At 44.8% G+C, this 13,053-nt stretch overlaps 1 pseudogene; it reads right to left on the bottom strand.

Annotated features, from left to right (window-relative positions):
- Window positions 1–4,228: 4,228 nt before the first annotated feature.
- LOC116883242 lies at window positions 4,229–8,467 on the bottom strand (annotated as a pseudogene).
- Between the last annotated feature and the right edge of the window lie 4,586 nt (window positions 8,468–13,053).

Genomic DNA, 13,053 nt, shown 5'->3' with positions numbered 1-13,053 from the left:
AGAAGAGAGCTCTGCTCCTGTTCAGGAAGCCTTAGGTTCAAACCCCAACCAGCATGACAAAAACTCCACCCAGAACGGCCTGTATGTAACCCAGGGTGGGGATTGAGACAGGAGGATCTGCAATTGAAGGTCATTGTTCTGGGGAGACAGCTTTCTCAATAAAGTCCTTGGTCTAGAAGCATGAGGGCTCACACAGGATAGCAAGAACTACATAAAAAGCCAGTTTGGTCGTACATGTTTATAATCCCAGAGAGAGAGAAGCAGAACCAGACGGATCCCTGAGGCTCTTAATGAGAAAGGCCCAAGTCCAGCTGAGAGACTTTGTCTCAGAAAAAGAAAGTGGGGTTGGGGTGGGGTTGGAAAAGTGCCTGCTAGTAGGATGAAGCCCTGGGTTGGTTCCCCAGGGCACAGCAACTAAAACCCGGAGTGATGATACAGGTTTGCACTCCCAGTACTTGGAAGAGAGATCAGAGAGAGGATCAAGTTCAAGGTCTGAGGGCTGGAGAGATGGCTCAGTGGTCAAGAGCGCTAGCTGCTCTTCCAGAGGACCAGGGTTCATTCCCAGCACCCACACCGCAACTCACAACCATTTGCAACTCCAGTCCCAGGAGATCCGGCTCCCTCTTCTGACCTCTGAAGCCACGACACAGATGCCCAAGATTCATGGACATACATGAAGGCAAAACATGCATACCCATAAAAATAAAAATAAAAATAAAATAACTACATAGCCTGTTTGAGGCCAGCTTGAACTTCATTTTTGAGACCCTGTCAAAAAACAAACAAACAAAAAACAAACAAACAAACAAACAAAAAAAATCTTGAGGGCTTCTCAGGAACACCTGAGGTTGACCTTTGACCTCTGACCTACACAAAGTTCATGGTCATCCTCAGATCACAGCAGTTCAAGACCATCTTGGCTGCATGGAAGCCTGCATAAAGAAGAAAACACATAAATAAAGTCCCTGCAGTCAGCCTTACAGAAGCAAAGGGATAAAGAATTGCTGGACCCAGGAGCACCAGAGGCCGCAAAGCCCGAAGACCTCACCTCACCAGGTTGGACCGTTTTTCTCCCACTGCCTTAAATATCCATGGTAAACATTACTGAGAACAGTAGATGGGTTTGTTCAGAGGAAGGATCTCACCAAAGTCTACCTTGCATCAGCTTTCATTGTATTTCCTCTATTAGCACGCCCTGCATTCCGCCTGAGCACCCACCGCCTTCCACTTCCTGCAGGAACTCTGAGACAAACAAGACGTCTGCAAGCGGCTTCTCACCATACTTCAAACAGCACCACTGCCAAGCCCTTTTGTTTCCGTTGTCCTGCCCAGAGTCTATTAAAAGTACAATAAATGGCTAAACTTGACGAACCATTTTCTGTGATCCCAATTAACTTCTGTGTGGCAAAGCGTTTTCTAGCTCAATATATCTTGTGCCCCACTCCATAATCACTGCCAAGAGCTACTGGCTTCCCTTACCCAGAGACTGCAACGATGGATCCCGCGTAATTAGAGTCCTCCAGTCTTTGCACCAATTAACAGAAAGCAAGCAAGCCAACGCTGGATAAACCAGCCAAATGGGAGAGCTTCGGGCTTAGGTGAGAGACCCTACCTCAACACAAAGGTGCAGAGAGAACAAGGACTCCACACAACATCGACTCTGGCTTCCACTCGCATGTGCACACGAGTGCAGTCCTATTCACATACAGATGCGTATTCAAAAATAAGCAAATAAACAAAGTAAATTGTTAATGAGGGAAAGGGTACTCCAAACCCATTAGGATGACTAGAGTTGAAACCTAACGGTAGAAATAAGTACATTTGGAAAGGGTATGGGAACACAGAGGTCCTTGGGCACAATGGGTGAGTAGCCACTGTGGAGAATAGTCTGACAGTCCCTCAAAGTATTAAAATGGAGATTATTGAGGCTGGAGAGATAGCTCGGAGGTTAAGAGCACTGGAATCTCTTCCAGAGGACCCAGTTTGATTTTCAGCACCCACGTGGTGTGGCCCAGAACCTTCTGTAGCGCCAGTGCTGGGGAGATCTGTCGCCCTCTACTGGCCTTCGTGGGCACTGCGCAAACATGGTACACGCGGGCACATGAATTCAGGCAAAGCATCCATACACATAAAATAAAAACAAGCAAATCTTTTTTTAACAGTGAAATTATTACGTGACCTAGCAATTCCATTTCTGAGTATATACCCTTCAACACTGAAAGCAGGCATTTGCCCATCCTTGTTCACAACATTGTGGTCACAATAGCCAAAAGTAATCACGTGTTCATCAAATAGTGAATGGATACACAGTACATGCCAACAGTTTGCTGAGACAGTGCATTCTAGTTGTTTACAGAGAGAGAGAGAGAGAGAGAGAGAGAGAGAGAGAGAGAGAGAGGGAGAGAGAGATCAAAGGACAGGCAGTACCTATTTGCTTGACTACAGTGACAAATTCATCAGGCACAACTGACCCCCTGTGACAATGGCTTCAGCATGCTCAGGTTCTACATCTGCAATTTAACCAATCACAGACTGAAAATATTGTTCTAGGACAGGCGAAACTGCTCAGCAGGTAAGGGGCTTACCGTCAAGCCCAGGCACATGAGTTCAGTCCTGAGAGTCCACATGGTGGGAGGAAAGAAACATCTCCTATGGGTTGTCCTCCGACCTCTGTATTGAAGCATGGGCATCCCTCAGAAGCTGCCCCTTGAGCACACGTGCATGCACACACACACTCTCTCTCTCTCTCTCTCTCTCTCTCTCTCTCTCTCTCTCTCTCGTTCTCTCTCTCTCTCTCGCACACACAGAAGTAAATAAGTATTTTAAACGTTATTTTTTAATTAAATGCAAGACAGCTGTGGTATTGAATATCTGTAATGTCACTCAGGAAGCTGAGGCTGGAGGATCCAGATTTGAACAGCCTACACTACTACGTAATGAGACCCTGCCTCAAAAAAAGCAACACAGCAAAAAGAAAAAAAAAGTGAGTTTTTAAACCAACAGCATTTACAAGTGCTTGCATAACAATCACAATGCACTGGATACTGTACGAAATCTGATTTGAAGCCCACAGGACAATGTATGTGGCTATATGTAAATGTAACACTGCTTTCTAAGAAAGACTCGAATGTCACAGATGATCCTTTCTTGGGGAAGGACATTGAATGATACAAATTTAGACAGAGACAGGGACAAATGAGATTGAGATAAAGAGATAGATAAAGATACAGATATATAGAACAAGCATGCCAAGATATCATATCATACCCTTAAATATGAATAGATAGTTATAAATGTATAAATATTACTTAGCTCAAACCTCTGAAACCTTTCAATTCTGTTAGAGCCAACTGGATGGGACCTGCTTATCCTGAGGATGCAAGCAGGTTGTTTCCACAGCAAGGCAAAGAGGTGGAATCCTGAGAGCCCTTGGCCAAGCGTGTGCAAATGTGGCATCAAAAATGCAGAATCCTCATTTTTTAGAGTCTACTAAACTTCCTTGCGTCTCACTCCCTAGAGCGTGTGGGGTGTGGGCCTGTGTAGATGCTGCTGGTGTGCTCTAAGTACTGAACCAGCTTCTCTTCTTCTTTCTATAGAGACTGCTCTCTTAGATTCTGTAATCGACTTCACGTAGCTAGGACCTTGTGTAGTTAGGACACTCTGGTACCCTTGACGGATGGGGCAGGGGCTTAAGCTTTAACATTTCTAGACCAAAATGGCTGCTTGTTTCTGTGATGCCAACTTGACATGATGAACTGGAACACTCTTCTCCAAAAACGACAGCACATACAATCCTTCGAAAGTTATATATAATAGATGCATGTGTACATATATGTGTGTGTATGTAGCATATATATATAAATATATTACATACATGTATATGTATGTATACATGTATATGTACACATGTATATCTATGAAGAGGGAGGGGACCCACAATAATGTAGTATGTTATGAGTCCATAGCAGCCACAGTTTTTCCAGGTTTTACAATCATTTGAATAAAATTGTAGAGAAACCCGGCATACCGCCTCGAGAATGATAACAATAAAACAGAATCTTAGAAAACAGCACAGTTCTGGTTTGGTTTCCATTCCAAACACCATTTTTAAAATTAGCTTCTCCCTCGCCATCTGGAGAGAAGACATTCTTAGTAGCATCATTAAAAACAGCTCTGAAGAGTGCGGTCAGTGCCGCGCACCCTGAAGCAGGTGCAGGCTACCCCCCACTCACAGAGGTGTGCTGCGGTGCCGCTCGGAATCTGGAACATGAGAGGACACAATGCTGGATTCTACTCTTGTAGCAGAGGGCCCAGAGAGTGGCTTGGCACAGCTCTGCAAAGAACTGCACCTTCTCAGCAAGGCTCTCCTTTTCTTTCCATGGTAGGGAGGCTCTCAAGGTTCAGTCTCTTCGTGAACATCAGCTTTCAAAAGCAATTAAAAAAAATAAAAAGGATCCCCCTCAGAAAAATGTGACTACCTCAGGCGTGGTTTGTATATAGCCGGCCCAGGGGGTGGCACTATTAGGAGGTGTGGCCTTGGAGTCAGTGTGTCACTGTGGGTGTGGGCTTTAAGACTCTCATCCTAGCCGCCTGAAAGTCAGTATTCTGCTAGCAGCCTTCAGATGTAGATGTAGAACTCTCAGCTCCTCCTGCACCATGCCTGCCTGGATGCTGCCATGTTCCCACCTTGATGATAATGGACTGAACCTCTGAACCTGTAAGCCAGCTCCAATTAAATGTTGTCCTTATATGACTTGCCTTGGTCATGGTGTCTGTTCACAGCAGTAAAGCCCTAACTAAGACAACTGGATTTATACAAATAAACTTAGGAGAGGCAAACGAGATTCAAACTTCCTAGCACTTTCCAAAATCTCAGACAGGCCCTTTAAGCAGCTCCAAAGGGCAGCGGTCACAAAAGGAGGCACAGAGGGTACGTGTGGAAAGCACTTTAGAAGTCAACCCATTCTGTCTATAGAGGAGTCCCAGACTCCTATAGTCAGTCTCCAAGTCTGTGCTAATCCAGGGAGCCTTTGTTGGGTGATCCCCACTTTGCCTTCTCAATGTCATTAGTTTTCTCAACTATGCAGTAGACGTAGTGTGATCAATCCCATTCTGTAGGTGGGAAACCGAGACACAGAAGGACTGGTTACTTTATCTGCTCATGGGTTCATGCTACAATCATGCCTTATAACCAGCTAGCCTCACGCAAGAACTTAGAATTGCAGCCTTGGAATTCAAGTGAACATTCCTCCCCCAGAGTATGGATGCATAAGATCGCCATCTTTGAGAGAATAGAAAGGGTTTTGAAACATAGTTCTCACCTCCAGCTTCACAGGGGGTTATGGCACTGATGTTGCTTCTTGGGGACAGGCCAGAGCTGCACTGCTATGACAGATGGATCCTGTGTCACTGCCAGCTCAGGAACACGGATTGTGGCCACAGTCATACTCTCCGTCTAGGAGAAGAACTAGAGTTACTTCTCTCTTCACACACTCCTGAAGTTCCTTCAAAGAACTGCCTCTCTTAGTGCCTTCTTTTAGGTTCTTCTCTCATAACTGTGACTAAATGCCTGACCAGAGAAATGTGTTGCTACTCCAAAAACTGGAATTCAGTTTCCAGCACTCGCACGGGGGCTCCAAACCATCTGTTCCAGGGGATCAGATGGCCTCTTCTGACTTCCACAGGCACTAGGCACACACGTGGTGCACATAGATACCTGCAACCAAAACACTCTCATACGTAAATTAAAAGCAAATTTTTAAAAAGAAATTTAGGGGCACAGTTGAAGAAGGTGCAGACCCCGTTGAGAAAAGGCCTGGTGAGAGCTGACACCTCATAGGACCAGGAAGCGGGGTGGGGCGGGGTGAGGGGCGGGGCGAGGGGCGGGGCGAGGGGCAGGGTGAGGGGCGGGGCGAGGTGGGGTGGGGAGGATCTAGCGAAAACAGCTAGGCTACATCATTGAGGTCCACTCCTCAGTGACCCGATTTCTCAAGCTTAGGCCCCCAACTCTAAAGGTTCTACACACACCCAGAAAACAGAACCACCAACTGAAGAGTAAAAACCATGTGCCTATAAAGGACAAGTCAGACACAAACCATAACAGTACCTAGTAGTTGTCCAACGGTGGCCGTTCACGGAGGTCTGCTTTGATGAGTCATCACCATAGCTGCCATTTTATCAAGAGAAAGTGCGATGATTTGAATATGCAGCATCCTTACAGACTCCTGTGTTGAATACCCGGTCCCCGTTGGCCACGCTATATTGGCAGGTTCTGGAAAGGGGGCATATCTTTGAATGGTATGTCTGTCCCGTCCCTTCCTGTCTGTCACGGGGTGAAGAAGAATCTCTCACATGCTCCCACCACTGTGGTGTTCTACCCAGGAGCCAAGCAACCAAGGACAGGTCCCTCTGAAGTAAATCCTTCCCCCCCACCCCCCACTAAGTTGGTTCTTTCAAATGTTTGGACACCATAATGGAAACCGATTATCACACAGAGCCAAATCCTACAGCAATGTGTTCTTCGTGTTCCCTAGGATCAAGTGATTGGTAATGGAAATTCTTCACATCGGCCTGGAACACATTCTCAACCTACAGTGAGTATTTCAAGTAGAAGAACTATATTATATAGAAAATACACAGATACCTCTGCTCCATCACGAATTAAGACAAGAAATGGCATGGGGGGTTGGGGTTTAGCTCAGTGGCAGAGCCTAGCAAGCGAGGCCCTGGGTTCGATCCCAGCTCGAAAAAAAAAAAAAAAAAAAAAAAAAAAATGGCATGGGGAAAATTGAACCTTTTTTTTTTTTTTTGAATTTGCTTTAAACCAACACAGAATAAAAAAAAAAAATCTAATGTTCAGAGGAGATTTCTTTCTCAAAGATAAACTTACATTAGAGCAAGACTAAACACTAGCAAGTAACCCAACGTACACTTTCCAAACAGTTTGATAGAGTCACTAAGTCATTATCAACTTCTCCACTATTTATCACGCCATACAAGTTCTAAAAGATGGGATCACTGCTGTACTAAGCAAAGCAAAGTTCAAAGATACTTCCTCGGATTTCACATTATATGGTGTTCCTCACAAGTGTAAGAATTTTTTTTTTTTAACAGAAGTAACGTACGCTACCTGTAATAAAATGCCTCACCAAATGACCCTGGGTCTAAGTGAGAAGAAAGCCATTTCTGTCCTGACTTTTAATACTAAAATCTTGGGGGGAAAATCTTTTCTTTATTGCAGAACAGATGCTGTAAGAGACACTGACAGTAGTAACACAGTATCAAAATATATACAAATGACAGCCATGTAATTTTCGTGGTTTTTACATTAGGAATATGCATTTCTCGGTGTAATCTCCTGATGAACTACCCCAACATCAATGTTGAGGAACTCTGGCTTTATCCTATAGCACCAAGACCAAAGCACCCCCTGTACCACAAAGGATGTTGGAGGAGGCACCACAGAAGATGGTGCAGCTTCTTCCATGACTGTCTATTTTCAGAAAGCAGTCTGTGGTTCCTTTATATTGCTGTTCAGATTCCCCACTCTAGGGCTGGAGAGATGGCTCAGTGGTTAAGAGCCCTGTCTGCTCTTCCAGAGGTCCTGAGTTCAAGTCCCAGCAACCACACGGTGGCTCACAACCATCTGTAATGGGGTCTGATGCCCTCTTGGGTTGTGTCTGAAGACAGCAACAGTGTACTTACATATAATAAATCTTTTCAAAAATTCAAAAAAAGAAAAAGATTCCCCACTCTGCATCATCATGCGTCTTCTAACTGTGTCAAAGGGATATGAGAGGATTCCAGGAGAGGTAGTCACGATTTGAGCAATGATAAAAGAGACAAGAAACAGGGTTTCCTTTGGTTTGGGCAATAAGCCCTTAACAGTGTCATAAGCTTGGTAAACAACGATACCCTGAAAGGAGATACCAAACCCTTGGTATAGACCAATAATTCTATCTGACTGGGCTATTTTCATAAGACCCAAACCTGTGAACCTTTTCCAACATCAACACCTAGTCCAGTTCTGGGAAAACCTAGTGGCTATACCACACACAAGGATGCTGCTGCGGCAGCCCCTCTGGAAGCCAGGTTTGCTAGAAACCCCCTCCGAAACCGTTTTTCTTTATTAACACCAGACATGAAAAGTTGTTTGTATTTGTCCTTAAAAGCGAAGTTTGAGGCTTGTGTTGGAAAGTATCGAAGAACATCTGCCAAATTGCCATGCCAATAACTTCAAAATCTTTGCTCACGAGGGATGCGCATCAGGCAGTCCATCACGCCCTTGTAGCGCACCTCCGGGCTTATCTGCTAGAAGGACGCCTGCTTCGCTCTCTGGTTTGATGGGTGCCACACCTGTCTTCGACCCCGCGGCCGCGATCCCACCAGCCAACGGGTCCTTCGCAAAAGACACAGGGTCAAACAACGCCTTCTTTGAAGACTGCTTCTTGGATGATTCGTTCGACATTCTGGACAGAGGACAGACAACCCCACAGCTGCAGTGCCACACCACTCAAGCAACAAGGACGAGAACCCGAATTTATTTTCTTTTTCTTTTCTTCTTTCTTTTTTTTTCTCAGAGCTGAGGACCGAACCCAGGGCCTTGCTCTTGCTAGGCAAGCGCTCTACCACTGAGCTAAAACCCCAACCCCCCGAATTTATTTTCTTAAAACATTTGAAGCCACTAAATAAAACAACCATGCAATGAAGAACAGAATGACGCATACTCAGAGGGAAAAACACCGGCTAGATAAAAAGAGAACCTCTCCGAACAAATGGTCACCTTCCAACTCAGTACAGGAAAGGGTGACTATATTAAGAAAGGTGTTTCCACAGTTTAAGAAGTACAGCAGCACAGCTGTTAAGGAATCATGGAACCAATGAGCCCTTATTCTGCCCTTGAATGTGGATTTCCTGGCAAATGGATGAATAATTTCCTGGCAAGTGGAATTTCTCACCTCCCTGTATAAGATGCTAATTAAGAGTCAGTATTTTGGCTTTATAACTTAAAATTAGAATCTATTGAGAGAACAGCACAACTAATTTATTCAGAAGCATTCGTGTTTTTAAAAATTAAATTTATCATAACAGGGATACACGTGAAAATAGATATAACACTTTGATTTTAATAATTAACAATTTTTTCACTATTGATTGCAACTATACACATACCATATCTTAGCAACAACAGATTCCAGTTCTATAAGGGTCACTGATGCAAAGAAAAGAATGCAGCAAACAAAGCACCTGAAGACTCGGGGTGTGCCTTATAATTCCAGGTGTGGCTCTATAACTCCAGTTATGGCTCTATAACTCCAGGTGCACCTCTATAACTCCAGGTGTGCCTCTATAACTCCAGGTGTGCCTCTATAACTTACTCCAGGTGCCCCACTATAACTTCACATGTGCCTCTATAACTTACTCCAGGTGTGTCTCTATAACTTACTCCAGGTGCCCCACTATAACTTCACATGTGCCTCTATAACTTACTCCAGGTGTGCCTCTATAACTCTGGGTCACCTTTGCAATTCCAGGTGTGCCTCTATAACTTCAAGACCAATCTAGTGACTCTCTCCTATTGTCTCCAGTTCTCCAGCAGCTCTGGATTCTTCTCATTCTTAACTCTCCCTAGAAACTCTACCAGACTCCTTCCCCCAACACCTGCTTCTCTTGCCCCATTCATCTGTTTACCTGTCCATACTCTCCCTTGAAAGAGGGTATCTTTCTCTTGTCAGAATTTACTGGAGCAGGCGCAATTGCTCAGTGGTAGAGGATGTGCCTAGCACATGTGATGACCTATGATCCATTCCAGGAACCACACAGAAATGATTTCTACTAACACGTTTACTTTTTAAAATGTAAAGGCCAGAGGTCAACCTTGGCTGTCCTTCCTCAGGAGCCATCTATCTTGTTTTTTTTTTTGTTTTTGTTTTGTTTTTTTTTTTTGAGACTGGGGACCAAACCCAGGGCCTCTCTAGGCAAGCTCTCTAGACTGATTAGACAGGCTCTCTCAAATGACCCCCAGGGATTCATGTCTCCTCCCCTAACCCCCCTGCCACTCCAGCATACATGGCACCACATCTGGATTTTTTATATGGATGTTGGAGATTAAACTCTCTCTTTTCTTCCTCCTCCTCTCTCCTTCTCCTTCTTCCTCCTCCTCCTCCTTCTTCTTCTTCTTCTCCTCTTCTTCCTCTTCCTCCTCCTCTTCTTCTTGCTGCTCCCGCTGCTGCTGCTGCTCCTTCTTCCTCCTCTTCTTCCTCCTCTTCTTCTTTCCCTTCTTCCTCCTCCTCCTCTTCCTATTCTTCTTTTCTTCATTTTTATGAGACAGAGTCTCAGCACGTAACCCCAGCTAGCCTGGAACTTGCAATGTAGACCATGCTGACCTTGAACTCACATAGCTCTGCTACCCTCTGACTCCTGAAGGATAGCATGAAAGGCATGTACCACCATGCTCAGCTTCTAGTCCCCTTTTAAACAGTCCTTTTAGAGGTTCTGAAATACTTCTAGACAGAATAATAAGCCATTTGAGATTTTATTTTCAAACAAAAAGAGGAATGTGGGCGGTTGTAATTACTAAAAAGACTGATTTGGATGGATATTGATGCTGGGAGGCAGGTAGGTGGGGATTCACTGAACTACTGAATGTTTCCATGATAGAAGTCTGAACTTGCATTTACTGCATCTTTTTTTTTTTTCATTTCATTTCTGTGGTTCCAATGCTTTGACCTTTGGGAACTTGTTGACCCTGGGGAGATGAACCTTCCTAGAGGTGACGAACTCCAGCAGATAGTAAGCATCACACTTGAACTTTAAATGTCAGCCAGGGCTTTTGTGTTCCAGGCCTGACCTCCAATGCAGCTGGGTTCAGATGAGGGGCCTTGGGGTAGGCCACTAGATCATGAAGCCTCTTGTCTGACCAATGGGGGTCACAGTTTAACAAGCCATTACGAGGTGGTGGGAACTTCAAGAAAGACATAACTACAAGGGGTGTCCACTGGGGGTGTGTCCTTAAAGACATGTTTTGCATGCAGCTCCATTTCTCCCTTGTAACTTCTGGCCACCCTGAGCTAAATACCATTTCAGGCACCAGCCTCCACCATGAGGTGAGCATCTCTGCTCAGGCATAAGATCCCATCATGACACTGGGTCACCACAGGCCCATGGGAAGGGAGCATATAGCTATGAACTGAAATGGATTGTTGAGCTCAAATGAGTCCCTCCCTCTCTTACACTGTTTATTTCAGGTGTCCTGTCACCAAGACAGAATGACAACAGGCTGGCAAGATGGCCTAACCAGTGAGGGCACTTGCTGCCAAGCCTGGCAACCCAAGTATAATTCTCTAAAACCCACAAGGAGGAAAAATAAAAAAAATGCACTAGTTACCCTCTGACCACACACTGCTCACACACACACCTACATACATACACATATACACACACATATACACACAAACACACATATATACACACATACATATGCACACAAACACACATATACACACATATATACACATAAACACATATACACATACACATATACACACATATAAACATACACACACACCAATAAAAATAAATAAATGTTTACTTAAATGAACTAAAGAGTGGTACACCCGAGAGCACCCCAGAACCCACCCACACCAGGGTTCTCTGTCCCCACTCAGGACCAATTCTCCTGGGCACTAACCACCCCTGGGCCCATGCAGATGACGGGTAGGACCTAGGCCTCTAGAGGAAGCTGAACCCCTTCAAACTTGTCCCATACCTGTCAAGTTCACCATCCTCCTTCTTTCTAGTTTTCTTCCATACCCTCTGCACTCACCCAGCGCTAAATAGCTGAATCTTCTTCCACGGTCTTCGAGGATTTAGCAAGCATCTTTGTCCTCCCGCCCCCATTTTTCCTTTTGTTTGTGTGTATGTGTATAACATGATGTCATGTACACCATGTGTATGCAGTACCCATAGAAGTCAGAAGAGGGCACTGTATCTTCCAGAACTGGCATTAGAGACAGTTTTGAGCTACCCGGTGTGGGTGCTGGCAGTAGCCTCCGACGGTACTGATAGGCAAAGCATTTTTAAAGCACTAGTGAGACAAGGGGGAGGAGTGCACTTCTACAATGCCAGCGTTTGGGAGGTGGAGACAAGAGGATCAAGAGTGCAAGGCCAGCCTCAGCTATGTGATGCCCTGTGTCACGAATGGCAACAGCAAATCTAATGACAGGTTCAGGAAGCCAAACTGTCTATATGTCTCTTAATTACTTTTCTATTGTCATAAAACACCAGACTAAAGCAACTTGAAGAAAGTGTTATTTCATGTTATACTTCCACACCATAGGCCATCATTGAAGGGATTTGGGACAGGAACTCAAGGGAGGAACTAAGGCAGAAGTCAAGGAGGAATACTACTATCTGGCTTGGGACTTCCTCGGCCTGTATTCTTATAGCATCCAGGACCACTAGCCCAGAGGTGGTACTGCTCACAATGAGCTAGAACTCCGCCCTCCCTGCCCCCATGCACACAGATCAATCATCAATCAAGAAAATGCCTCACAAATTTGTCTACAGGACCATCTGATGGGGGAATTTTCTCATTGGAGGTTCTGTCTTCCCAAACCACTCTAGCTTGCATCAAGTTGACATAAAACTAACCCAGCAGAGTCTGTTACTAATGAAATCATTAATTTATCACAAAAACGTAACAATAATTCTCATTTTTCAAATGTGAGGGCATAAAGTAGGCCCGAATACGTTTCTAAAGCTAACAGAATGGTTTGGCATCTGTGATGGTTTGTATCTGCTTGGCCCAGGGATTGGCACTATTTGGAGGTGTGACCTTGTTGGAGTAAGTGTGTCAAGGGGGTGGGGGACATGGAGGGGTTTAATACTCTTGTCCTAACTGTCCAGAAGTGAATCTTCCACTAGCAGCCTTCAGATGAAGATGTAGAACTCTCAAATCTGCCTGCACCATGCCTGCCTGGATGCTGCCATGTTCCCACCTTGATGATAATGGACTGGACCTCTGAACCTATAAGCCAGCCCCAATGAAATGTT

The sequence above is a fragment of the Rattus rattus genome, chromosome 14 (genome assembly GCF_011064425.1).
Source record: "Rattus rattus isolate New Zealand chromosome 14, Rrattus_CSIRO_v1, whole genome shotgun sequence".
In the NCBI taxonomy this organism is placed as follows: domain Eukaryota; kingdom Metazoa; phylum Chordata; class Mammalia; order Rodentia; family Muridae; genus Rattus; species Rattus rattus.
Note: the sequence above shows the minus strand (reverse complement) of the source record. Positions and strands in the feature narration are given on the sequence as shown.